We start from the raw sequence: 26,136 nt of genomic DNA, 5'->3' as shown, positions 1-26,136 counted from the left end.
CAGCCTTCAGAGATGGTGCAGGGGTGGTCCAACCAGTAGAAATAGGAAGAAGTCTTGGCAAGTGGGTAGAGCTCAGGATCCAGTTGCAGATAACTCTAGCACAGATAGCTGCCATTCAAACAAAGAGTGGAGACCCAGCCATAGGAACTTGGTAAGGGGATTATATCAGGAGAGAAGAAAATAATATTCTAGGCCTGGAAGAAATAGCATAGAGTTGGAATCCAATATGTAGCCCAGGAAGGCATGGAGGGGGGAGCCAAATATAATCTAAAACAGATGTAATTATAAGGCAACTAGGGCAGAATCCAGTTACTAAAAATAACCAGCCTTGAGACTGACTGGCCTAAGGCTCCATTCAGTTCCTCTGCTGGGGATACGTCTGAAAGATAGAGAATGCCTTCCAGCTAAACAGGCAAGCATGCAGCAGGGGAGCGAGTCAAACACGTCTCCACAGGTGCTTATCAATAAGCTCCATGCGTCTGGATCCACTGACAAGGAAGCAGGACCCAAATGATTAAAGTCTGTTTGCAACAGTCCTTTTATGAGAAGACTTCTGTTTTTTTTTGTTTTGTTTTGTTTTTTCTGTCTAGCATGGCTTCTCCTCTTCTTCTGCTAATGGAACTATTTTTTTATGGGGAATCCCCCATATCCCAGCGAAGTTAGCATGTGATCTAAGTTCAGTCAATCAGATAAATCTATTCCTTTGGCATGGGAAGAGGCAGAAAATCCTAGAAAAGCCAATTAGATTCTTCCTTGAGATTTGATGTTTAAATGCAGAGAGAGAGAGAGAGAGAGAGAAAGGCTCTTTTTTCAGTATTGGATCACAAGCTTGTAAAGATGATATAGACCAGAGTTGCTTTCTGTCACTTTTCCTGGATACCTGGGGAAAGCCATCCATAGTGAGAGACAATGAATCCAACATTAAGAGAGAATCAAAAATGAAGAGAGATGAGAGATGGATGGAAAGAGACAGAGTCCTGAGGACATTACTTGGACCTTGAATCCAGCCATGGCTGAAGCCAAAGCTATCCTGCTTTTTCATGAGCCAATACAGTCTGCTTTACTTAAGCTGGTCTCAACCCAACTTCAATTGGGTTTTGCAACTTGCAATGTAAGGAAATTGGACAAATGCATTTGCTTATTTACTGCCTCCATCCACAGCTAATCTGAAATTTAGAGTTGGTACTGACAATACTCACCTCAATCCTGGCCTCCATTGCTCTTCACAAAGACACACTGGCCACTGCAGTGAGCAGACGGCCACTGCTCTCTGCCTGGCAGAAGCCTCAGTGATATTAGATCTGAGTCTTTGCCCAGCACTGCTTTTGACATATGCTTGTTCTTTGGAGCTCACCCCTTCCTCTTTCGTATGGTCTTTTCAGACTGTGGATGAAATCTTCAGCCTTTTCCACTTTGTATCAAACTTACAATTGAAATCCTGACCAGCCAGGTGCAGTGGCTCACGCCTGTAATCCCAGCAGTCTGGGAGGCCGAGGGGGGCGGATCATGAGATCAGGAGATCGAGACCATCCTGGCTAACACAGTGAAACCCTGTCTCTACTAAAAATACAAAAAAAAAAAAAAAAAAAAAAAAAAAAATTAGTCTGGCATGGTGGTGGGTGCCTATAGTCCTAGCTACTCGGGGGGCTGAGGCAGGAGAATGGAGTGAACCCGCGAGGCAGAGCTTGCAGTGAGCTGTGATTGCACCACTGTACTCCAGCCTGGGTGACAGAGCGAGACTCCATCTCAAACAAAAAAAAAAAAAGGAAAAGAAATCCTGACCTTTCTTCTGAAAGTAGATGCCTGTTTTAAATTTCTATTTGAGAATTCCATGATCACCTCACACTCAACAAGTCTGAAACAGAACTCAGCAGTGTCCTGGTGCTGACGATGGCACCAGCATTGTGCCTGTCATCTGTTCTAAAGGAGCTCAGGACATGCCACCCCAAAATAGGCCACTTTGGCAGATTGATGACTTTGAGCTGAAGGCACTTGAGAAACAGCAGATGCAGGAAAGGCTTTCTGACCACTCTTCCCCTCCACATTTTTTTTTAACCTAAACAGGCCATAAAACTTCCCATGAGAAAGGTGTCTACCCTGTACCGGCAAGAGAAGAACATTCCTTACAGAATCATCGTGTGGAGAAGAGAAGAGAGAAAGAGACAGAGAGAGAGAGAGGAACATTCTTATCACCAGGGACTGGGAATCAATGCTGAAATGGATCTGGACAAACAAAGTTACCAAAATAACCCTTATTTTCCTCTGGTTCTCTCTACTATATATCTTAGTCACTTCCTCACAATTTGCTGTCCCTGGCCAACACCCTTTTGTCTTGTTATTTCTTCACAAATTAATAGTTTCTTTGTCTAAAAGGCACAAAAGCACTAGGCGCGGTGGCTCACAGCTGTTATCCCAGCACCTTGGGAAGCTGAGATGGGAGGTTTGCTTGAGACCACAAGATTGAGGCTGCAGTGAGCTGTGTTCACACCACTGCACTCCAGGCTGGGCAAACAGAGCAAGAATCTTTCTGTTTGGTCATTTTTTCAGGCCTTCATTCTCTTGTGAAGGTCCCTGTTTATGTGTAAAAATTGTAATAAAACTTGTATGCTTTTCTCCTGTCAATCTGTCATATATCAGTTTAATTCTTAGGCCCAGTTGGAAGAGGGCCTAAATGGGAAGAGGAGACTTTTTCTTTCCTCCTCAACAGCTCCTTCAGTCCCCCAATTGTTTGTGCCACCTTGCTTTTCCTCATCCTCCTCATGCTAAATCATGAAGCTCACTCAATTTCCTTCATGTCTGCATGATCCTGGATCTGCATGTGGTTCTAAAGGTGGGTAGAAAACTGGACAGGACATGACCCCTGACTTGAAGAGTTTGCATTCTAGTAGAGGAACTATGAAATCAGAATATGCTCTGTGCTACAGCAGGGGCAGCAGCAGAAGGACTAAGGGGCCTAACACAAGATAGGGGTCATGCCAGCTACGGGAGATCAGGAAACAGTCATGGAAGAATTTCAACAGTCCATGAAGGCAAAAGGACATCACGAAAATTAAAAAGGGAGCCAAGAGAACAATTGATTGAAGTGCACTTGGAATGAGGATGATATGGTTTGGCTGTGTCCCCACCCAAATCTTATTTTGAATTGTAGCTCCCACAATTCCACGTGTCACAGGAGGGACCCAGTGGGAGGTGACTTAATCATGGGGGTGGGTCCTTACCATGCTGTTCTCATGATAGTGAATAAGTTTCACGAGATCTGATGGTTTTATAAAGGAGAGTTCCCCTGCACACACTCTCTTGCCTGCCACCATGTAAGATGTGCCATTTGCCTTCTGCCATGATTGTGAGGCCTCCCCAGCCATGTGGAACTGTGAGTCCATTAAACCTCTTTTTCTTTATAAATTAACCAGTTTCAGGTATGTTTTTATCAGCAGTGTGAAAATGGACTAATGCAGAGGACTTCTGTTTGCTGGTGCATGGGAGTGGCCAGGGAAAGCGCTGGGAGATGGTGCTAGGCGGGTTGGGATCGACACTGTGGATTGATTATGTAAAAGTCATTCACAGCCTTCTTTTTTTCTTGTTTGCCCATATTACAGAGTGTCAGAAAACTGAAACATTAGCTTCTCCAGCTTTTCCTGCAGCTACGCATGACTGAGTTCTAGCCAAAGAGAGTAAGGAGGGTACAATGGGTGGAAATCATGGGAAAGTAGTTCAGTGGACAGGATGTGCTAGCGTGCTCACCTCCTCCTTCTTCCTATTTGAGAATGCACAAGAATACTCATGAATACAGCTGCCATCCTGGCATTATGAAACCCCCAGGAATCGGGGTATGTTTGTAGAATGGCAGAGGAGAAAGACAGAATGAACCTGGTTCCTTGATGACATCATCTGGCTATTGTGAAGTCCTGAACTTCTTTTTCCCACACTCGTTGTGCATGACAAACAAAAATCCCTATATGAGAAGTCACTGTTAATCAGGTTTTCTAGTGCTTGCAGCACTGAATGCCATTCTAAAGAAAAGGAAGTTTATACTATAAGCCCTTACATGAAGGTGAGAGGATGCCATTATCAGAAAACTCTCCCCTTTTGCTATTCACTGTCTAGACCCTTCAAAGCCCAGTTCATTGGAGAATCTCTTAATGGAAGCTTCTGTCTCTTGCCTGGCCCCCTTAATTCTTACTGCTTGTTGGGCAATTATCAAGTTTGGGTTAGAGACACGTATTGTTACTGATTCCTCAGGGACTTATCTATCCCCAGTAGGACTGTAAGTGCCTTATGGGCAGTGATCATGTCCTGTACTTTCTCTCTCGAAGTGCGCAGGCTGGAGAGAATCACATAGTGGGTCAGTGCTCAGACACTGGAATCTTGAGTTTCAACCCTGAGGCCATCACCAAATATTCATAAACCTTAGACAAGTTTTATAACCTCCCTAGGCCTCAATTTCCTCATCTGGGGAGCAGAGATTGGTAATAGAATTTGCCTCCAGGGATTATTGTGAGACTTAAATGAAATATTTCCATGAATTCCTTAGTGTCATTTTAGTCATCATTATATATGTAGTAGATGGTCTGCATCAATGACCTCTCATACCCTGTGTTTTCAATGTGACTTTGCAACTCTGTCCATTGTGAGGTCAACTCCATTTCCCCACCCTTGAACCTGGGCTAGTCTCATGACATTCTTTGGCTAACAGAGTGTGGCAGAAGTGATACTGTATGAGTTCCCAATCTAGGCCTCAAGAGGCTTTGTATATTTCCAGCCCCTCTGTTGGGACCCCTGCCTTTCCTATAAGAATAAGCTTAGGAGAGCCACTGAAAGATGAGAGACCTTGTGGAGTAGAGATGAGTTTTCCTAGTAGAGACCCTCTTAGACCAGCTAATCTGCCAGGTGGCAACAGATACATGAGTGAGTCCCATCAAGATCAGAAAAACCACTTGGAAAACCCATATACTTATGAACAATAATTAGTGTTAATTGTTTCGTGCCAGTAGGTTTTGGGCAGGTTTGTTAGGCAGCAATAGTTAACTGATATAATCTATCCAAGAGACAAGAGAAATTTTGCCTGTTCACTGCTGTATCTCCAATGCCTAGAACTGTCTATTGATAAGCAGGTACTCAATGTATATGTCAAATAAATTCCTGAATGTAATTATGATTACTATCATCTCAAAGACTCATGGTGAGGACTGAATGAGATAATGAAGGAAAACATTTCACATTGTTCCTGTCACACAGTGACTTCTCAATAAATATTAGTTATTAACCAGGTGATTGACAATGACTGGTTAATTGATTAACATATTTTTATTAATATAAAACTAGCTAATGAGTAACACTGTCCTAAGCCCAGTTAATCAAGCAATTGTCTTTCAGAAAACCTAATATTAACCACAGTTGGGTTCTTGGCTTGCAGAAAGTCAATCAATCAATCAATCATAGATAACTTCTCCAGAAATCCTAGAGGACAAAATTCTGCAAGAACCGTCCTGGGAAACGTGAAACTTGGAGCTGAGGACATCATCTTCGTACCAACCACCATTTTTTTTTCTGGTTTTCTTTCTTCTACTACTTTCCCAGCATCAGGCTACTGTGTAATGAGTTCCCAAGTCCTCTTGGAATGCTTCTTCTTCTGCCCTAGATGAGCATTTCAGTACTCCATGCTTGGGAGCCCCCGCTTTGAGGCATTGCCAGTAACCAAGGGGGAAGGGGTGTGTGGGGGGTGGCTGATGAGGCATGAAGCCTAGGGTCACTCCTTCATTACTCATTATGGGGCTGATCTCACGTGCTAGCTCTGCTTTGCTATTGTGAAAAGAGGCCTTTTCATCCTCACCCAGCAGAAGTTCACACTTTGTAATTTCTCAGTGACCTCGTTAGTTCCCAAATTACTTTTGGCTAGCAAGAAAGATGAACACATTGTACCTTCTCTAAGGGACTCATTATTTCCATTCTGGAGACTGTCATTTATGAAATTCTGACTTTCTTTCATCATGTATTTACACTAGGCAAAGCTAGGAATATTGTAATTGTCTGTAATGTTTTGAAAACACTTGTCACAAACTGAAGCCAAATGCTGATTAATGTTAAGTGTTTTGAAGAACCAAGCTTTTGGCTCATTAACTGGACTAGAATGGCATTACCCATCAGCTTCGAGTTCTGATAATTGCTCATCACAGATTGGCACTAATTTAGTAATAATGGTGCTGACAGATTTGTATGTTTTCCCTATATTGAACATTATGCACATATAAAGACTGGTGTGAATACCAGACCTGGAATCAGGAGACCTGGTCCCAGATGTGCCACAGTGTGACCATGGGCAAACAATCTTATCTTTCTGTGTCTCTGTTTCCTTATTTATAAAATAAGGGGCTTATATAGGATGATCTTCAATATACTTTTTCACTGAAATTCCGTGGTGTCACCATTATGCAGTTCGGTCTCGAGTTGCAGAATAAGCACACATTCATTTTAGAAAAGGCATAAATGTTGGTATACATGGAATATGGGCAAGATCGTCAGTTTATTTCCCTTCTTCTCTACATTTTTTCTATATTAAGAGGGAAAGAAACATTCCCTGTCGGGCTCGCAGGATAAGCCCTTAATCAAATGTTACATACCATCTGTTTGAGACAGTATTTGGTAAGTCAAACTTAAGTAGCTATAATCACTGTGGAATCCAAAACTGTTTCCTGTTATCCTGTCTGTTTTCTGCAGACAGGAGATAGTCTAGCTTCTTAAGCCGGTACAAAACAGTAATATTGCAAGGAAGAAAGACATTTATTTTGAGGCTCATGCTTTGAAACTGCTTATTGAATTTGTCTTTCCCTTTCTCCCTAGATATTCTCCCACTTATTTACGCTGCTTCTCTGCCTCACTCTTCTCTATCCAAGTCCTCTACCCCCTCAACATGTCTCACTGTCTTCCTCTCTGTTCCATTCCTTGGTATAATCCTTGGGGATTTCAACATACATGTTGATAATTCTTACCCTGGCATTAGAAGAGGACAGGTCTAAAGTTTAATGATTGGTTCAAGGTCACACAGCTATCTCATGCCAGAGCAGGATCAATTAGCGGGAGGATTAATCAGACAATGTATGATGTAATGAGTCTGTGGACCCATGGATTCATAGAGTGTGGACTCATTAATTCCCCTGCCCCCAACAGATTAGAATAAAGTGAATACAGAGCTCTGTCAGGCTGCCTGTCTTGCTGTCTGCAGCCCTCGGCGCTGGTCACTTATTTCTCTTTGAAGACTATGAAAATAGCTTTAAAAGCTGCCTTATGTTTCCTTCCAACATTAACCACAGTTTCTTAAAGGCCACCTTTCTATACGACTGGCTGGATGACATCTAACACACTCCCTTTTCTATTTGAGAGGCTGGGGTCATCCTCTGGAACCATCGGCCATTTCTTGCACCTGTGGAAGTGGTGACAGCTGAACAAATGATGAAGATTCTCTAGTGTTCACCACTGGTCTGAGTCCATGGGGTTGGGTTACCAGGGTATGGGCATCCCCATACATCCATGCTTCTCAGGGTGGTAAGTATCACGTAAGCACAGCTCCTCAACTGCTGCCCCGTGAGTCTGTTGTCACTTGTCAGAGGCCAACGCCACGGACTGTTTACTTGATGTGGAGACAAGGCCCCAATCTTTCTTGACCTTTTCAAGTTCTTAAGTTCTAATCTTGAACAGCAGTGATGTTGCAATATCTGGAACTAGCAAAGGATACTGATGAGAAAACGTGGAATTGTGTGGGATGTGACCTCCTAGGACTCACCTTGCACAGCTGGGTGCAGCAGGGATAGGTAAGAATTTGGGGTTTAGAGGTACAATTGCCTTTTTATGGTTAGAGAAAGGTCCTGGGGCTGGAGGGAGCCTGACGATCTGCTCTGTGTGCAAGGGGAGAGTTAACTCTGCATGCAAGAGCCTGCTTAAAGGGCTGTGTCAGTTCTATTGTAAACACCAACTTAAAGTGATGGATGCTGGGCAGACATTGTTATTGCCATTCCAAAAAGAAAACAAAAAAAAAAAATGAAATTGTGGGTCTGAGTCAAGGTCACCCTGCAAGGAGCTCTTGCCTGCTGAAAATGAGAGCTAAGTTTTGGGTCAGGTTATATCTTTCTATTCTTTAACTTAACCCTCCCACTGATGGCTCAGAGCAGCTCCTTACTCGGACCTACTGGGTTTTTTTTTGGACTGGAGGGAGTTACCACACCTCCAGGTTCTGATCTTTGATGGGGTTGGGTAGGACCTAATGGCAACATTTGGATCTACTTGACTCAGGTGATTGCTCTATCCAGCAGAATAGGTCTTTCACAAGCATTTTCAATAATGGAGGTGATTTAGACATGACCTCATAACACAGGGGAGGCAGCAAGAGACTAGCATCCAGACTCTGAGGTCAGAGTATTCCAGGCTCAAATCCCAACTCTTCACTGTGTGATCTCGGCTGTGTGACCTCACTGTAGCTCAATTTCTTGGTCTGTAAAATGGGTCAAAAAAAAAAAAAAGAAAAAAGAAAATCCTTAGGATGAGTGATATGGTTTGGCTATGTCCCCACCAAAATCTCATCTTGAATTGTAGTTCCCATAATCCTCACATATTGTGGGAGGGACCCGGTGGGAGGTAATTGAATCATGGGGGATTTACCCTCATGCTGTTCTCATGATAGTGAGTGAGCTCTCACAAGATCCTATGGTTTTTTAAGGGGCTTTTCTCCCTTTCCTTTTGCTTGGCCCTTTTCCTTGCTGCTGCCATGTGAAGAAGGATGTGCTTGCTTCCCCTTCCACTATCATTGTAACTGTCCTGAGGCCTCCCCAGCCACGTGGAACTCAGTCAAGTAACCCTCTTTCCTTTATAAATTACTCAGTCTCGGGTATGTCTTTATTAGCAGCATGAGAACAGACTAATACAATAAGATAATCTTTGGAAAGTCCTTGCCTTATAAAGGTATTCAGAAAATTCTTTTTTCTTTTTTCTTTTTTTTTTTTTTTGAGATGGAGCTTGCTCTGTTGCCTGGGCTGGAGTACAGTGGCAAGATTTTGGCTTACCGCAGCCTCTGCCTCCCGGGTTCAAGCTATTCTCCTCCCTCAGCCTCCTGAGTAGCTGGGATTACAGGCATGTGCCACCATGCTCAGCTAATTTTTGTATTTTTAGTAGAGATGGGTTTTGCCATGTTGGCCAGGCTAGTCTCGAACTCCTGACCTCAGGTGATCTGCCTGCCTCGGCCTACCAAAGTGCTGGGATTACAGGCATGAGCCACTGCGCCCAGCTAGAAAATTATTTTTTCACTGTCCTTCACCCCATGCACATGCTGAATACAGCAGCAATATGCTAAATCACATTAAAAAATAATAATAATAAATGTGACTGGGCTTGGTGGCTCATACCTGTAATCTCAGCACTTTGGGAGGCCAAGGAGGGCAGACCGCCTGAGCCCAGAAGTTAGAGACCAGCTTGGGCAACATGGTGAAACCTCATCTCTACAAAAAAACAAAACAAAACAAAACAAAAATAAGCTGGGTGTGGTGGCGCACACCTGTGGTCCTAGCTCCTCAGGGGCTGAGGCAGGAGGATAGCTTGAGCCTGGGAGGTCGAGGCTGTGGTGAGCCTAGATTGCGCCACTACACTCCAGCCTGGGTGACAGAGCAAGACCCTGTATCAAAAAAGAAAAAAAATTAGATAAAATAAAATAAATGTTATGCTTAAGTAAGCTAAGTGACTCAAGAGCTAGCAAAAATTAGGTTTTTAGGGTTAGCTATGTCACATGCCAAGTATAGATTTTCTGTTACTGGGCTTTAAATATGTTAATAAGAGAATGTTCATGCTCCTTGGATGGAAGCACCATACAATATTTTATGCCACTGGTACCCATAAGGAAGTACTGAGACAAATGGAACCCCATAAGTTTTGCACTGTGAGTAAATTGGGCCCTCATTCTTCTTGCGCTACCAGGGCATGGGATCCACAAAGAGGGGAAGACTGTCTACATGAAAACTGCAATTGTGTGCCATACCTTGCAATTCTAATTATTGAAGATTTAGGTTGAAGCACAGCTTTTTGTATAGGAGGTTTTTTGGTTTTATTTTTTGTTTTTGAGACAGGGTCTCACTCTGTTGCCCAGGCTGGAGTGCAGTGGCATGATCACAGCTTACTGCACCCTTGATCTCCCAGGCTCAAGAAATCCTCCAGCCTCAGCCTCCCAAGTAGCTAGGACTACAGGCACATGCCACCGCTCCTGACTAATTTTTTTTTTTTTTTTTTTTTTAGTAAAGATAAGGTCTTGCTATGTTACCCAGGTTGGTCACAAACTCCTGGCCTAAAGCAATCCTCCTGCCTCAGCCTCCCAAAGTGCTGAGATTACAGGTTTAAGCCACTATGCCTGGACACTATATGGGAGTTTTATGATCAAGAATTAAGAAATAAAAAAATATAGTTCACAGAACTGACTCTTACTTTTAGATGTAATCAGTTTGAAACAATGACTTCAATACTTAAAGTTTGATATCATTATATTCTGCCATAATTCTCTTTTATTTTCCCCCACCACCCGACAAACCAAAAAGCAGGTCTTCTCTACCCACGTTATGGTCCGCAAGATGAGTTTAATTAAAATCTCTCTATCTGTAACACACTTAGATTGGCAGTGAGCAAGGGGGGCAGGTACAAAGCTATGTCACATAACCTTGCCTTCAAGTTATATAGTAGGAAAAAGTAGCTTACAGTTCAAAATAATCATTACACATACATTTCAGGTAGAAAACATAGTTGCTTTTCATTTCTATATCTACTAGGAAAGTAGAGCTGCTCTTCTAGGCTGTGTCATTCCAAGTTCTCATTTGCATGTAACTGGTGGTGCAATGGCCTTCTAGCTCTGGATGCAGAAGGTGACAGTGTGCCCATCAATTATGTTGATGGATATATTAAACACCATCTGGGTAAAGGCATTCCTTCCTGACATACTACTCAGCTTACATTAATACAGTATTTCATAAGAAGAAGAGGATGCTCCCAATGTGCTGAGTAGGACATAAACTTCAAGTTGTATTTATTTTATTCATCTACTTATTCATTCATTCATTCATTCACTCAATCATTCTACCAAGATGTATGCAATGCCTGCTATGTTTCAGGCCCCATACTAAATGCTGAGCTTCAGAGATGGATATGATACCATAGCTGTCTGAGATGAACTAATAGTTTAAACAAGATTCCTTGCCCTGTGGCCCATGGGGTCCCTAGTGAATCTGAAGTAAGGTTTAGGGGATCTAGAAATCTCTTGAAATTAAGTGCAATCATTGGTCTGAATGTTCATATACACATTTTTCTGAGACAAGGACCCATATCTTTCATCAGATGATGAAAGTGATTGGGATCCAAAAACATTAAAGAGCAACTGGTCTTGAAGGGAAGAAAACCCAACCTCGGTTCCAGCAGACAGCCGTCAGCTCTGTAACCCTGGCTGGAACCCAGGGGGGAAGCTTCCCTGAGTTTCCTCCCCTGGGGCTCTACCATCAGTGTGTCTTCATCTCTGATTCTCTCTCTCTTCTCACTCCTAAGTTACTCTTTTCTATTATATTCACTCTGTTTTTTTGAAGTTTTCTAATTTTTAAATTTCTTTCTCTATTACTTCTCCTCAAATTCCTTTTTTTTTTTTTCTATATTCTTTTTTATTTCCCTAATTTTTTTTTAACTTTTAAGTTCAGGGGTATAAGTGCAGGTTTGTTACACAGGTAAACTTGTGTCATGGGGGTTTGTTGTACAGATCATTTCATCACCCTAGTGAATTCCTTTCTACCATACACCTTCACTTTGAATTTATGATAAGGAACATTTCATGGGCCCAGTAAGTCACTGTTTCCATTGGGATGTATCATTCTGCCAGGACATCTCAAAGATTTTTGGATGCTCATTGATAGCCTTTGAACCAAGCACCAGCTCTGCTCTAATTAGCTATACCAGGCTGGGGGTACAGGGAGAATCACTGGGAATAGAGTGTGGCTACCACTCTACAAGGCCCTGGCTCAGAATCCTCCTGGGAGAGACTACAGGCAAGGACGTTTCCTGAGAAGTTAGTTGTGAGAGTGACAGTTCCTGATTTCAAGCATGGACGATGGATTAGGGGAGTACATCGGACCAATCTATCCATTAACCTGCCAGGTCCCTTTTGGGATAGGTTAGCAAGATTGTGTGGCTATGGAATACCAGAAAACTCACTGTCCCATGCATATTTAAAACCTGAAACTTCGGCCTTCTTAGTGTTAGCCTGACCCTGATAACTGGTAACAGTGACTGTGAAAAGCACAGACACTAGAACAAAGTGTTTTTATTTCTGGTCCACCATAAACTCTAACTTGTCCCAAGTCAGGTGCCAGGGATCCAAAGACAAATAGGACTTGCAACCTTTCCTTGCAGAGATCACATAAGAATAGAAGTTATATTGTTTGATATAAATAGCTGACTTGAAATGGCAATGGGCTGGAAACCAGAGAGCTGGAATTCTGGCGCTGACTCTGTTGCTTACTGCATGTGTAAGCCTGGCTCTGTTATTTAAATGCTCTGAACCATAGTTTCCTTATTTTAAAATGGGGATAATAAAACCAACTCCGCTTGGCGCTATGGTTGACAGAAGGACGAAATAAGATAATATAAGGGAAAGTATATTACTGTAAATTTCTAAAGCAAAACAAGGCTTACAAAAAAATCATTGCCTTAGTTTTGGGTATTATTGGCAGAACAGAACCATTCATTACTGGCGCCATGCTAGTTGCTATCATTAAATACATTCTTTGTCCTCTCAAGGTCTTTGTGAATAGGTCTTTTTAAAAAAATCTGGTCACGTTGGAAATGTGTGTGTTTTAATGGTATGCTTTGGTTTCAAAGGACATCTGATAAAAGCTTTAAAAGTTTAAAAGTACAAACTGAATAGTAAAAGCACCAGTTAAAAGTTAATGAAGCAGGACCCATCAGGAAGGAGGCTGTTGGCTGAGGGTGAGACAGTGCCTCTGTCTTTTGTAAGAAGGAAGTTTCTAACTCCTGAGTTATGCTAAAAATTTCCAAAGGAATTGATTGATACAAAGCCTACCGTTTTATTAAATTCTCTGTAGGACTTTTTGCCCATAGCCACCCAAAGTTCCAGAGCAATTATGATTTTAAGTGATTTATTCATGCTGAGTTGAATAGATGAACAAGAGTTTCTTTTCTGATTTTACTTTGGTAGTTGCTCTTGCACATAGCAAAGTAGCCAAGGCTTTCTTTTGAACTGTTTTGATTCTCTGCATGTCTATGGTACTTTAATTCCACTGAGGAATTAAATTGCTTATACTTTGAAGTATTACTGACCTCTTTGTTTCCAGTCTCTCCAGTAGAAAGGCAAGATTCTTGGGGACAGGAACTGGGTTATATTCCTAATAACACTTATAATACTATAATGGATAGCACATAAAATGGCATGAGCCATATCGAGGCAGAATTCTGAACAGGAAATAACTATCTATTTTTGCCCTTTCTAAGTTCTGGGATCATTTAAATAATAGGCGTGGTTTGCTGGATCAGGTGCCTGTATGTAACAGCACTTGAAATGGTTTCTTAACTTTGGATTTTAAGAAGCCAACAAAAGGATTTGTTGAAAATGACCAAGTCAGCCGGGCACGGTGGCTCACGCCTGTAATCCCAGCACTTTGGGAGGCCAAGGTGGTGGCTCACAAGGTCAGGAGATCAAGACCATCCTGGCCAACATGGTGAAACCCTGTCTCTACTAAAATACAAAAAAAAAAAAAAAAATTAGCCAGGCATGGTGGCATGCCACCTGTAGTTCCAGCTACTTGGGAGGCTGAGGCAGGGGAATCGCTTGAACCTGGGAGGCAGAGGTTGCAGTGACCCAAGATCGCACTACTGCACTCCAGCCTGGCAACACAGCGAGACTCTGTCTCAAAAAAAAAAAAAAAAAAGACTAAGTCTACCCATTGCGATGAGGATCATATATAGTTTACTGATAGTATTTAGAAGCAGGAAACTAAAAATCCTCTGATGGTAATATTCACCATCAGTGTTTCTTACCTAAGGAACTAGTGGTAATGCTCAACTAGGACTGTAGTTAAAGAATTTTGGTCCTGCAGTCTAGCTGACTTGAATTTGAACTTCAGCTCCACCACTAACCAGCTGTGACCTCGGTCAACTTGCTTAAGTCCTCTGAGCCTCTGTTTTGTCATCAGTAAAATGGGAACAATAGTAGTACCTACTAGATAGAGGATGTTGTGAATATTAAGAGAGGTGAGATATGTTTTTGTTTTGTATTGTTTTGTTTTTGAGATAAGGTCTTGCTCTGTCATCCAGGCCAGAGTGCAGTGGTGCGATCTCAGCTCACTGCAGACTCAACCTCCTAGTCTCAAGCAATCCTCCCACTTCAGCCTCTTAAGTAGCTGGGACTACAGGTATGCACCATGATGCCCTGCTAATTTTTGTTTTTTATTTTTTGTGGAGATGGCTTCTCACTATGTTACCCAGGCTTGTCTCAAATTCCTGGGCTCAAGTGATCCTCCTGCCTCAGCCTCCCAAAGTGCAGGGATTACAGGCATGAGCCACCACACCCACCCTAGGTAGCATGTGTTAAAGTGCTTAGCAGAGTGCCTGGCAGAGAAGATGCTATCAATGCCAGGTAGCGATTATCATCAGCCAATGGACTAGTGTTTGAGAAGGTCCAGGTTGCAGCCTTTTTACTGTGCCCCAAATTGTCCACATCTCAAGGGCTCTGTGCTGGGCCTTCCTTCCCTTCTTCTTGCTTCCTTAGCCATTACAGATTATCATTTTCTTTGTTTTTAAACCCCGGGAATGGCTGCCTAATGAAGGTCCCTGTCTCTTTCCTGAGTTAGGATTGGGTTGTCTCTAGCTAACTATATGCAGGATCAGTGTGATTCTGTATGCCCTAGTGATTAGTGGAGGAGGATTTAAATCCCTCTGGGCCAGGAGTCCTTTTTTGCTGGGAATGCAAACTGAAAACAGATTTGCACCCATCTCGGAGCTCATGATGCATAACACCATTAAATAGCCAGCAACAGAGGCTCCAGATATTATAGTTTAATCACTTCATACCCAAAGCCATATGGCAGAAGGCAACTTACTGCAGCATACTGAAGCGGCTCCATTAAATAAATGCCTTTTGATTTACTAATCATTAGCATTACACAGATGCTGACTTTAAGCATGGGCTTGAGGGAGAGGTAAAATCCAAAATGCATTTTTGGGAATGCTTTTCTCTGCTGTGTACTTTGGAGGTAGGCTTCTGTCTGAATTGACACCTCTTGAGCTACCCAAAGCGAGTGTGCTTTTTGGCATTAAAGATCATTTACTTCATAAAAACAAAACAAAACATTGGTTTCTTATTGCAGTAGGTCAGAGCAACTAGGTGACTATGATTCTCACTGTGGGCTCTGAGGTTTATGCTAGGCCTGGATAGTTTGGCCAGGTAGAATGTTAAGGAAGGGAATGTGAATTATTCCAGGTAAACCTCTAAAGGGCTGATACAGCTTTGCTGCCAGAAAATTCTAATTCCCAGTTGCACAAAGTCTTACCCTAGAACCGCTGAACTAGAGGAAGCATATGTCTTTCTATGAATTTATATCTGTTCTTTGCTGAAGTTCCAGACTTCTACCAGTCTTCCCTCAGCTTTCTCTCCCAGCACTGTTGTTGTACTAAAGGCTTCTAAATTCAGGTCAAGGAATCATAGTTACATCTTGTCCACTAGATCAGTGTTGGAAATGTGTCAGCTAATCAGAATCTCTAGCTTGGAGGAGTGATGACAGTCTCTGATAACTTGAATATAGCTTGAAAATGTAATATAGTTTGTAACATTGCCAGGTGGTTTCTAAACAGTCGAGTTCTCACTGAACTGCAAGTTCCTTGAGAATGTGAACTGCTTTCTGTGTTCGTATTCATAACATCTGGCCAATGGTAGACCCATAAGACATGTTTGTTGAATGAATGAATAAACATAGCATCTGTAATGGGCTAATGAAGATACTGTAGTATACATTTGATGAGGCAGTGTGGAAGAGACTGACATGGCTTGTCAGAAGGACAATGAGTACCAACAAAGTAACATGGAAATGTTAAGGGAAGGCAACACGAACACAGAAAAGCCACAATTAAAATAATAGTTCGATAAAACAAAGTCACAACTAAAGACTGAGAGACCGAGTTTCTTTGTGAACAAAAAGTGAAGCCTCTTCTTTTTGTTAAGGAAATCCTCCATCATCACTGACATTTCTTTCTTGAGTTAAAATGTTTTTGTCTCTGTTTCAAAATAGTCCCTTTATTTCTATGCTATATTTTGAGCATATTTTTATCCTTCCGGGAAGACAGTGGGTGAGAAAAATGTTCTTCCTAGAGAAAACTACTCACCTTTTCTCATTTGTTCATTGAAGGCAGGACTTTTAAAGTGACATATCCAGGCCGTCCCATAATAGATTTCCCTGGAAGCAAGTATGCAAATGAAAGTTTGAGGTGAAGTCAGTTCTTGAGTCCCACAAGCTCTAATGTTCTTATAAATATTTCACTACACTCTAATAAAATCTGTTTTCCTAGGATGGATGATAACATAAGTTCCTCACCACTTGCAGCAACTTCTCTGAGATCATAAAATTAAGCCTTGACACATTGACGGCTGCTATTGAAGAGTTATTTCAAAACCATCAATTACCCTCAGCCCCACCTTAGAAGTATTAAGTGAAAGCCATCAGGCAGATTTATAATTAGAGATTGAAAATGCTGACCAGGGAGCTCACAGGGTCTTTCAAAATGCTGTCGGGAACTTGCTCAATTTTACAAGGCTGTTGGAAGAACATAATTAAAGTCAACAAGGGGGGAAAAAAACTTTAAGAATTTCAAGGTGGGAGAAGGGTAGCAGCTAGAAATCATTTTGATGAGAGGATTGTCCCCAAAGCTCTCCTGTGAGACCTTCAAGGAAAACTGCTACAAGGTCAGGTTAAATGACAACAGAGTTTCCTTTTGTATCAAACCTTATAGATGCGGAGTTAAGAAGCTTAATTCCACTGTGTAGAAGAGCAGAACACTAGTGCCCATGTGGGAGTTATTTCCTGGTTTGAAGAATTAGAAAGCAGGGTCCAAGCATATGCTTATGAAGTTGTGGAAAATTTGCTATAACTTAATAAGGTGGTGTGGTTTCCATTTCTGTCACCCCGAATAAGAGGTCTGTGATTTTTCAGCACATGAGGTCTGTAACACACAACTGTGTATGGAAGACCTACTCTGTGCTGGGCACTATAATGGTATGGGAAGACAAAGACCAGCTTTGCCCTCATGGAGCTCTGGGTCTAATGAAAGAAGGAAAACAAGTCCATGAGAAAGTGATTGAGATGAATGAAGGGTGTTTGGGATCAGAGGAGAAGGGCAAGTATAGCAAGAGATGTTTCTGTTTGTGTGGAGAGTGCTACGTCCGTGGTACACCAGAGGCTGTACAGACTGGTTGAGGATTTCCTCTTCTGGATGGTAAGGCTGAGCAGAGGCAACAGAAAGGCACTGAGGAGACAAATGGCTTCCCTTTAGTTTTACCGCCTTTCCTTTTCAGTGGCGCCCTCTAGTGGAAGTGGCGAAGAGCCAAGGGAAGCTTAAATATGTAACTGACTTCTAAAACGTACATTCACTGACGAAATGATGGTGAATAATTCGTTCTGTGTAAGTAAGACGTAGGCATCTCCATATTGTAACACTGGAGGGGAGAAAAACCAAAGCCAGTAAGAGCCCTTGATATCCCCTTGGTAGTCAGGACCCAGGGGTTTACAGTAAGAAGCAACAGGCAACAACATTAACCCTCTAAGAGCACGCTATCAAAATGAACTTGAAATAATGCACTTAGTTCCATGTAGTCCTTAACCTCCCTGTGAGAAACCTGCACGTGCCTTGCTTCCTAATTCTTCATCTGGAGCTCAGGGCCAGGACTGGTAGTGCTGCATATAGAGCTGTGTTGGGAAGAACTGTAAGACTCAATGAAGGAAGAGTGTAGTGATCACTTAGTGATGTCAGCCAAGAGTATGGGAAGGGATGGGGACAGCACATGTGCTATGTATTTGCCAACCCTGAACTGGGGCATATTTTCAATAAGCTGTCTCTGCCGTGGAACTGTAGTGTACAAAGCTAACTAGTATTAGTGAATACTAGTACTAGTAACTAGTATTAGTGAATACTAGTTACTAGTACTAGTATTCACTTGTAACTTCTCTGGTATGAGATAATAGTGCCTTTGCTGACCTTCAGTGAAAATTTTCACAGACTTTACCAGTAATTTTCATAGATGACAGACACACTTTTGTAGATATTAATAGTCTGGGGATTAGATATTAGGTTGGTGCAAAAGTAAGTGCTGTTTTTGCCATTGCTTTTAATGGCAAAAACTGCAATTACTTTTGCACCAAATAGATACACTCCACTGTGGAAGAGAGATAGTTCGTTTGGATTTTTCATATCTAGAGGATATATCTTTCAAGACCTTTAAATTCTCCATGTTGATACACAACAAATATCCTTCTCATTGCTAATCTGATTCCTTGTTTCTGGGAAGGAAGAATCCTGGTTAAGGAATACCAATATCATTGTTACTGGGAAGCTATTCCATCAGTGGGGATAATGATAGTATCTCCTTGATAATAAGTTGACATTTTGGGTTACATGCCAATTCTTTGTAACTGGAAATTGTGAAGAGACTGATTATTCTTGCAAGTTTGGTTAGTTAAGTTTCTCAGTTTGTTTACCCACCACGGGGCTCCCCCCTCCAAGAATACTCTCGTTTTTAGAGCTCTCACTTCAGCCATCATAGGAGTTGGCTTGCTTGCTTGTTGGGGTTGAAAGTTAATCAATGTTCCTAACAGCATTGATAGCAAAACTGGTCACCGCTGCTCTTAATGGTAGGTGATCTTATAGTTGGTAGCAGAAATGATTCAATTACACTGTCAGTAATATATCTTTTTTTTTTTTTCATTTATTTTTAGTAGAGACAGGGTTTTGCCATGTTGCCTAGGCTGGTCACAAACTCCTAGGCTCAAGCAATCCACCAGCCTCGGCCTCCCAAAGTGCTGGGATTAGAGTGGTGAGCCACCTCACTCAGCCAATATATCTTTTTTGATAAATTTTTTTAGGGCATAAACTTTCTAGGTTAAAGATATGATTCACGAAGGGTCAGATTTGGGGCCCAGTCTAAATTTTGTTATTGGTGAATTTTAGTGGCCTCTCAAAAACATTTACAATGAGTAAACGTTATCAATGTTAGAAGTTAATTACCAGCCGGGCTCAGTGGCTCACGCCTATAATCCCAACACTTTGGGAGGCCGAGGCAGGCGGATCACTTGAGGTCAGGAGTTTGAGACCAGCCTGGCCAACATGGTGAAACCCCATCTCTATTAAAAATACAAAAATTAGCCGGGCATGGTGGCACGTACCTGTAATCCCAGCTACTAGTGGGGCTGAGGCAGGAGGATCTCTTGAACCTGGGAGGCGGAGGTTGCAGTGAGCCGAGATGGTGCCACTGCACTCCAGCCTGGGCAACAGAGTGAGACTCCATCTCAAAAAAAAAAAAAAAAGAAGTTAATTACCTATTTGTGTTTAGCAGTATGGTAAATAAAAAGAAGTATTTAAGGCAAATAACTTCATAATCTGAAGTATATAATTTAGTTGGGGACATAAAAGATTTAAAATAATAATACAAGATAGCATATACTTTATTACTTCTGTGGGCTGGAGCTGCTCCTACTGGCTTGCAAAAGCCAATTGCTAAGTTTTCCAGTTTTGTGAGCTGGTTATTAAACACAGCCGTTATTAGAAATTAAATTATATAAAGTTACAATTAAATAAAGTACACTAATAACAAAGATAATAAATAGTCAAAACCCATCACTTTCTAGTTGTTTTACTACCTTTCAGTATTATCTCTGATCTTGAAGTTATGTATGTGTATTATATCTGTGTGGTAGAAATATTACATAACAATATGCCACTCTGCGTCTCTTCCTGGCTGTGGTCAGTGACATCATACTGGTAGCTTGAAATAGCCATGGTGGGATTGTTTACACCACAGAAATTGAATCTATAAACCCGCCGAACCCAGACTCCCACCTCTCCACCCCCAGAGCCAGGTGCTAAACATAAACATTTACCAGCACACCATTGCATATAAATATCAAATAGGAAGTACAGACTCTAAGAACCATCACTGACCAGAGGAGAGTGCGATCACCTGGGGTTTGGGGGTCAGAGAGGTGGGCTTTGAAGCTGGCTCTGAAGCAGACTTGTTTTTATGTGGGTCAGGACCACCCTCGGGGATATTTGGAACCAGGACAAATCACAGAATGCCCACATGTCCCTGGACATTTTTATACAGGTGAAATCAGGTTAGCATGAGCATTAACAGTCTCTTCCGAGGTGAAACAAAGTAAATAAAAAGGCCAACAGTAAGCCTGAAAGGTGTGTGGGTGTGGGGGTGTGTGTGTGTGTGTGTGCATGTAAAGGATGTGGTGGGGTGATCTCATGCCCTCTGGCCGAGTGGTCACGGGATGATTGGATAACCTTAGTGATATCAACTGGAAAGAGTTAAAGACATTTCTATGCTTCTCTTCCAGCCAGTAGCTAAAGCTCCAGGGACAAGGTGTTCCCTTTGATCTTGCTGTACATCTGTAATAGAATTTTAAAAGATTGGAAAGAAAACAAAAAGGTAGGCTAATAGAAAAGGTAGGTTTAGAAGGCTTCCTGGAAGCCAAGGAGAGGCAGTCTTTGAACTAGCACACTGGATCACTGTTTTTTCGACCCTAACTCACTGCAGACCTCTGAAAGCCTCTTGGGGAAAAATTATAGCAATGTATCATGGTGTTTATAACATGCACAGAAGTAAAGTATATGACAACAATAGCAGAAAAATTAAAAAAATATTTTGTTGTAATAAAAATGATTAAATGGTAAATTTCATGTTACGTACATGGTGCTAAAATTATAAAGATATTAAAATAGTAACATTTTTTCATTCTCTCCTCCTGGGTGAGAATAAGGGCAGTTACTGTTTTTCAATTGATGATGGAAGATTCTCTTGATTTTTTTTTTTTTTTTTTAGATGGAGTCTCACTGTGTCGCTCAGGCTGGAGTGCAGTGGCGCAGTCTCGGCTCACTGCAACTTCCGTCTCCCAGGTTGAAGCAATTCTCCTGCCTCAGCCTCCCAAGTAGCTGGGATTACAGGCATATGCCACCATGCACGGCTGATTTTTGTATTTTTAGCAGAGAAGAGGTTTCATCATGTTGGCCAGGCTGGTATCCAAATGCTGACCTCAGGTGATCCGCCCACCTCAGCCTCCCAAAGTACTGGGATTACAGGCGTGAGCCACTGTGCCCTGCCTTAAGATTTTTTTTTTTTTTTTTTTTTTTTTTTTTGGACAGGGTCTCGCTCTGTTGCCCAGGCTGGAGTACAGTGGCACGATCTTGGTTCACTGCAACCTCTGCTGCCCAGATTCAAGCAATTCTCCTGCCTCAGCCACACAAGTAGCTGGGATTACAGGCGTGTGCCACCACCTCTAGGTAATTTTTGTATTTTTAGTAGAGACAGGGTTTTGCCATGTTGGCCAGGCTGGTCTCGAACTCAGGACTTCCAGTGAGCCACCTGCCTCGGCCTCCCAAAGTGCTGGGATTACCCGCACGAGCCACTGTACCCAGCCTTCTTGTTTAAAAACAAAAGAAACATAAATAAATAAATAAATAAGTCAAGGGCAATAATAGTAGAAACAAAGCGGCAATTGCAATTGTTGAGGAGTTTTGGAAAAAATAAAAATTGAAATAAAAAAAGGCTTGAGCCTTAACAGCTAACTGGTTACTGAGTAGCCCAGTGAGGGAAGTGGGAAACAAAGGAAGAGAAGACTCCTAGGACAAACAGGATCAGAGTCATTACTGGGGACTAGAGCCAGAAATCAGGTGGCTAGATTACTCCTAGGACAAACAGGATCAGAGTCATTACTGGGGACTAGAGCCAGTGTCAGGTGAGGAGAGGCTGCTGGATCATGAGAAGCTCATGTGCCACAGGTGGGTACCGTATTTCATCAGTGCTAAGGTGCCCGTTGTGTCACAGTTGAACAACTTAAATCAGGATGCATGTTACACTTGATGATGTCAGTCACCATTGTCAGGGTGGCAGTCATTGCTGGGCATGCAGAAACTTGGGCATAGATGTTCATATTGTGGCCCCGTGTTGTTTAAATAAATATGTATTTATGTAAATTTAGCATAACAAAAAATGAACATTTCTAATAAAGAAGCATGATGTCACGGTTTAATTGAGTTTTTTCACTTCTTCCTGACAGATTAAATGATGGCATGTCTTATGATTGGTGGCATATTAGTGACATACAGGTTAATTTGCCATATATGGTTATAAATTAACTGTTTATAAATTTGTGTCCCATTTACACACCGTTTTGGGTCTTCTCATCTAGTAACTTTGTTGAACCAACAATGTGTGAGTTAGATTGATCAAAATGCTCACTCAGAGGTGGGTATTCTGCGTTCAGAACTGGCCAACCATTTACTAAATTTTGTTGTTAATTTCTAATAATGTATGTCCAAACAGGAACTATTTTGGCTTGGTACTGATGGATACTAAAGTTTGTAATTACATATAGATAAGTGAGGTTCTGTGTTTTTTCCTTAGCATCAAAGAGCTGAGCTGCCTTCTCATCTGTCCTCTTTGCAGTCGTGAACTGTCAATCAGAGCATCAGACCAGTGCCCTCCTATGTGCATGCTTGGGAGAAATCTCCTTCTTTAGATATCCACTCTAAAATGCCTCTGCAAGCAGAGTGAATGCCACATGTAAAGGAGCAGTGACCAGACAGTGAAGACTGTGTTTGGGAGATTGTGGGTAGATCATTTGCCTGTAGTGGATTGGGTGTGTATGGGAGACAGCCACAGGTAAGGTGGTACGTTAGACTGGTACTGTGTTCATTTGGAGACAGGTCACAGTCAGTACATACTGTGCACACTGAGAGCCACATACAAGTCGTGCATGGCGAATCTTTTGTTAAGCGGGATATGTGCCTAACGAGGGAATAGGAAGCTGCCAGGCTGCGATACAAAATTCTCAGCAACCTTCATGAAGAATGATGGCTTCTATTCCAGGTGCATAGTTGTAGAGCATAATCCATTTCACAGCTGGAGGCCTGTTTTATTTTTCAAGTGAAATTGGAGAGAGCGGGGTGGGAAACTTGTCCTCTGATCGCTTAGCGGCGGCAAGGGTGGAAGATGGGGATCCACTTCATTTGTTTTCCTTTCATTAGGCCCCTGAAAAAATATAGACTAAGGATGTAATTGCATGGTTTGCTTCTACCTCTGAAAAAGCTGGATTAGTAATTGCATTATCTTGTTACTATGCTTTGCTCTTAGGGATAATATAATTTTAGCTATTGCTTCCTAATTATAGGGTTTGTATTGTTCTAAAAATCCCATTCAGCATGTGTTTCATTTTCACTTTTATGAAGGGCATTGTGAATAAGAGCCCACATCTTTGAAAGAGCTAAGCTGAGCTGAAGCTGTGACTTGCCCAAAGCCATTCCCCACTGTGACAAGCTGGGTGCTACTGTGAATTTTATCCTCCATTGATGAATAATGCTATTGGCAAAGACCATATGCTCTGTTGCTTGCTGGAGTCCAGAGGCACTGCACAACCCAGGGATAATCACATCAAGCTGATGATGGTTTTTATTGGGTGGTAGTAATGGCAGAAGCAATGACAGTCATTAAAATCATGCTTCGAATTGCTTTGGGCCTTCAGAGCACAGCTAACTCAATGTGTCAAGGACGGGTCACTCCCAGAAGCTGTCTGGAAGGATTGCCCAATGACCCTTGTTCTTTGAGAACTGCAGGGCTGGCAGAAGGCAGCAGTGAAGGCCTCAGGTCTTCACCATCTCTTGCATCTACACTGGTGCTTTTGGTGTTTCTACATGATCTTATTTAGGTGAGAATCAAAGTGGACTCATACAAAACTGAGCTCATTCATAGAAAGGCAATAGAAAAATATCCTTGAGATGTTCCACTTCAATTCAACAAATACAAAATTTGTGATACCTGGGTATGTACTCAGTGCTAAAAGCTCTAAAGGATTTGGAGAATAAGATAGTTACTCTTCTGTGGGACCTACTCTCTGGGAAGGGAGGTATCTATTCACAAGCAACTGTAGTGCAAGGCAACATGTGGTATTATATACGTGTTACAGGAGAACCTGATGGGTAAGGGGGGTATAAATTGGTTCAGACTAGGATGATTTGAAAAGATATACCTGGGGTACTACAGGGGAAAAAATATACATAAGTTAAACTTCCTGCAAATTCCTCAAAGGTGACCTTGAACAAGTCATTTAATTCTTCCTCTGTCAGATTCACCATCTGCAAAAAAAGGAATATTGGCCTTAAAGATTATTCACTGGGCAAAGAACCACTCAATCCATCTCACTGAAAGTTTGAGATTATAACAAAACCCTGAATTCTAGGTATAATTGAACAGTTAGAAATCAGAGGAACAGGAATTCCAGGTGGAGGGACCAGCACTAATAGGGGCCTAGTGGCAAGAAGGTGTTTTTCTGGCTGGAGCATAGGGTTTTGTTGATTGTGTGTGTGTGTGTGTGTGTGTGTGTGTGTACAGGTTATATGCACAGGCTCTTTCTTGATGAAGATAATCTCCCATTACCCTATTCCTCTACAACAGTCTCTTTAAAATATTAAGAAACCCAAGATAGAGGCAAGTTATTTATTGGTTATATCTAAAGAGATATTTATACAAAGAAAAGAAAGGGGACAAATAGATAATTTCTATATTTCTTAGATTTCTTGACTCATACAGAATCATGACTCAGATAATGACTCAGGGGCAAACTGAACATTTATAGCTGTTACCTTAACTAAGGGAAAACATTCTTCATAGCAGATAGTCTGAGTGCCAGAAAAAAAAAAAAACACAGATTTTTATAGTCTGGTTTCAACCCACAGAATTCTACCTGCAGAAGAACAAATACTTGGAAAAGATTATAGGAAAATAAAAAGATTTAGCAGAAATATTAAACTAAATGAGATTTTATTAATAGTTTTACCTTACATTTATTTAGTGCTTTATAGTTGACCTTTTTTCATTATTTAATTTTATGTTCACCACATTCCTGGGAGTGAAGCATTTTTGATACTGTTCTACCCCTTCTTCCAGATGTGGAAACTGGGGTTCCAAGAGGTTCTATGACTTGCTGTGAATTTTACGCTCAACGAGTTCTAGAATTAGAATTTGAACTTTGAACTTTTGCTGTAAGACTCATTCCAGCACAGTGTGTTGTCTTGAGATCACACAGGCAGCCTACTCTGCTTATTTTTCTTGAGGAAACAGGTTCAAAGAGGTGAAGTGACTCACCCAAGATCATATAGTTGATGGCTGTTCTAGACCTGAAAGCAGGATGTCCTAACTTCCTGTTCTGTGCTCTTTTCATAATGCAAGGCTATACAGGATATAAATTTGAAATAAAATGTGTTAATCCATTCACTGCTATAAAAAAATACCTAAGACTGGGTAATTTATAAAGAAAAGAGGTTTAATTGGCTCATGGCTCTGCAGGTTGTACAGGAAGCATAGCAGCTTCTGCTTCTGGGGAGGCCTCAGGAATCTTCCAATCATGGCGGAAGGCAAAGGGGGAGTGAGGCATTTCACATGGCGGAAGCAGGAGCAAGAGTTGGGGGAGTGCCACACACTTTTAAACAATGAGATCTCACAAGAACTCACTCACTGTGGCGAGGACAGTATCAAGGGGGAAAAACTCCCCATGATCCAGTCTGGTGGGGCCTCCCACCAGGCCCCACCTTCAACGTTGGAGATTACATTCCCACATGAGATTTGGAGGGGGACAGCATCCAAACTATATCAAAAACCACAGTAGAATCCTCCCACATAGTATTATTCCCATAGGGCAATGCCACTGTAAGTGATACATGGTAAAATTCCTACAGTTAGCTTCAAGAAAAAAAAACAAGAACTAACATACTATGCATTTGGTTCTTTAATCACTTTATAAGAATGAACACATTCAATCCTCCTAACTACCCTATGAGGTGACCATGATTATTATT

The 26,136-nt window shown here is 41.7% G+C and overlaps 1 long non-coding RNA gene across 3 annotated transcripts; it reads right to left on the bottom strand.

Annotated features, from left to right (window-relative positions):
• Positions 1-6,760: 6,760 nt before the first annotated feature.
• Positions 6,761-25,269, bottom strand: LOC129049190 (uncharacterized). 3 transcript variants are annotated; one of them, XR_008512046.2, is made up of 6 exons: positions 25,124-25,269; positions 24,312-24,417; positions 23,126-23,317; positions 19,449-19,570; positions 16,399-16,469; positions 6,761-8,482 (listed from the first exon to the last, which is right to left on the bottom strand). It is a non-coding gene; the product is annotated as an uncharacterized LOC129049190 (long non-coding RNA). The 3 variants fall into 3 exon arrangements; XR_008512045.2 differs by lacking the exons at positions 6,761-8,482; positions 16,399-16,469; positions 19,449-19,570 and having other exon boundaries at positions 22,290-23,317; positions 25,119-25,269; XR_008512044.1 differs by lacking the exons at positions 6,761-8,482; positions 16,399-16,469; positions 19,449-19,570 and having other exon boundaries at positions 22,290-23,317; positions 25,124-25,249.
• Between the last annotated feature and the right edge of the window lie 867 nt (positions 25,270-26,136).

The sequence above is a fragment of the Pongo abelii genome, chromosome 10 (assembly GCF_028885655.2).
Source record: "Pongo abelii isolate AG06213 chromosome 10, NHGRI_mPonAbe1-v2.0_pri, whole genome shotgun sequence".
NCBI lineage: Eukaryota > Metazoa > Chordata > Mammalia > Primates > Hominidae > Pongo > Pongo abelii.
This window is presented reverse-complemented; position numbering and strand designations above follow the sequence as displayed.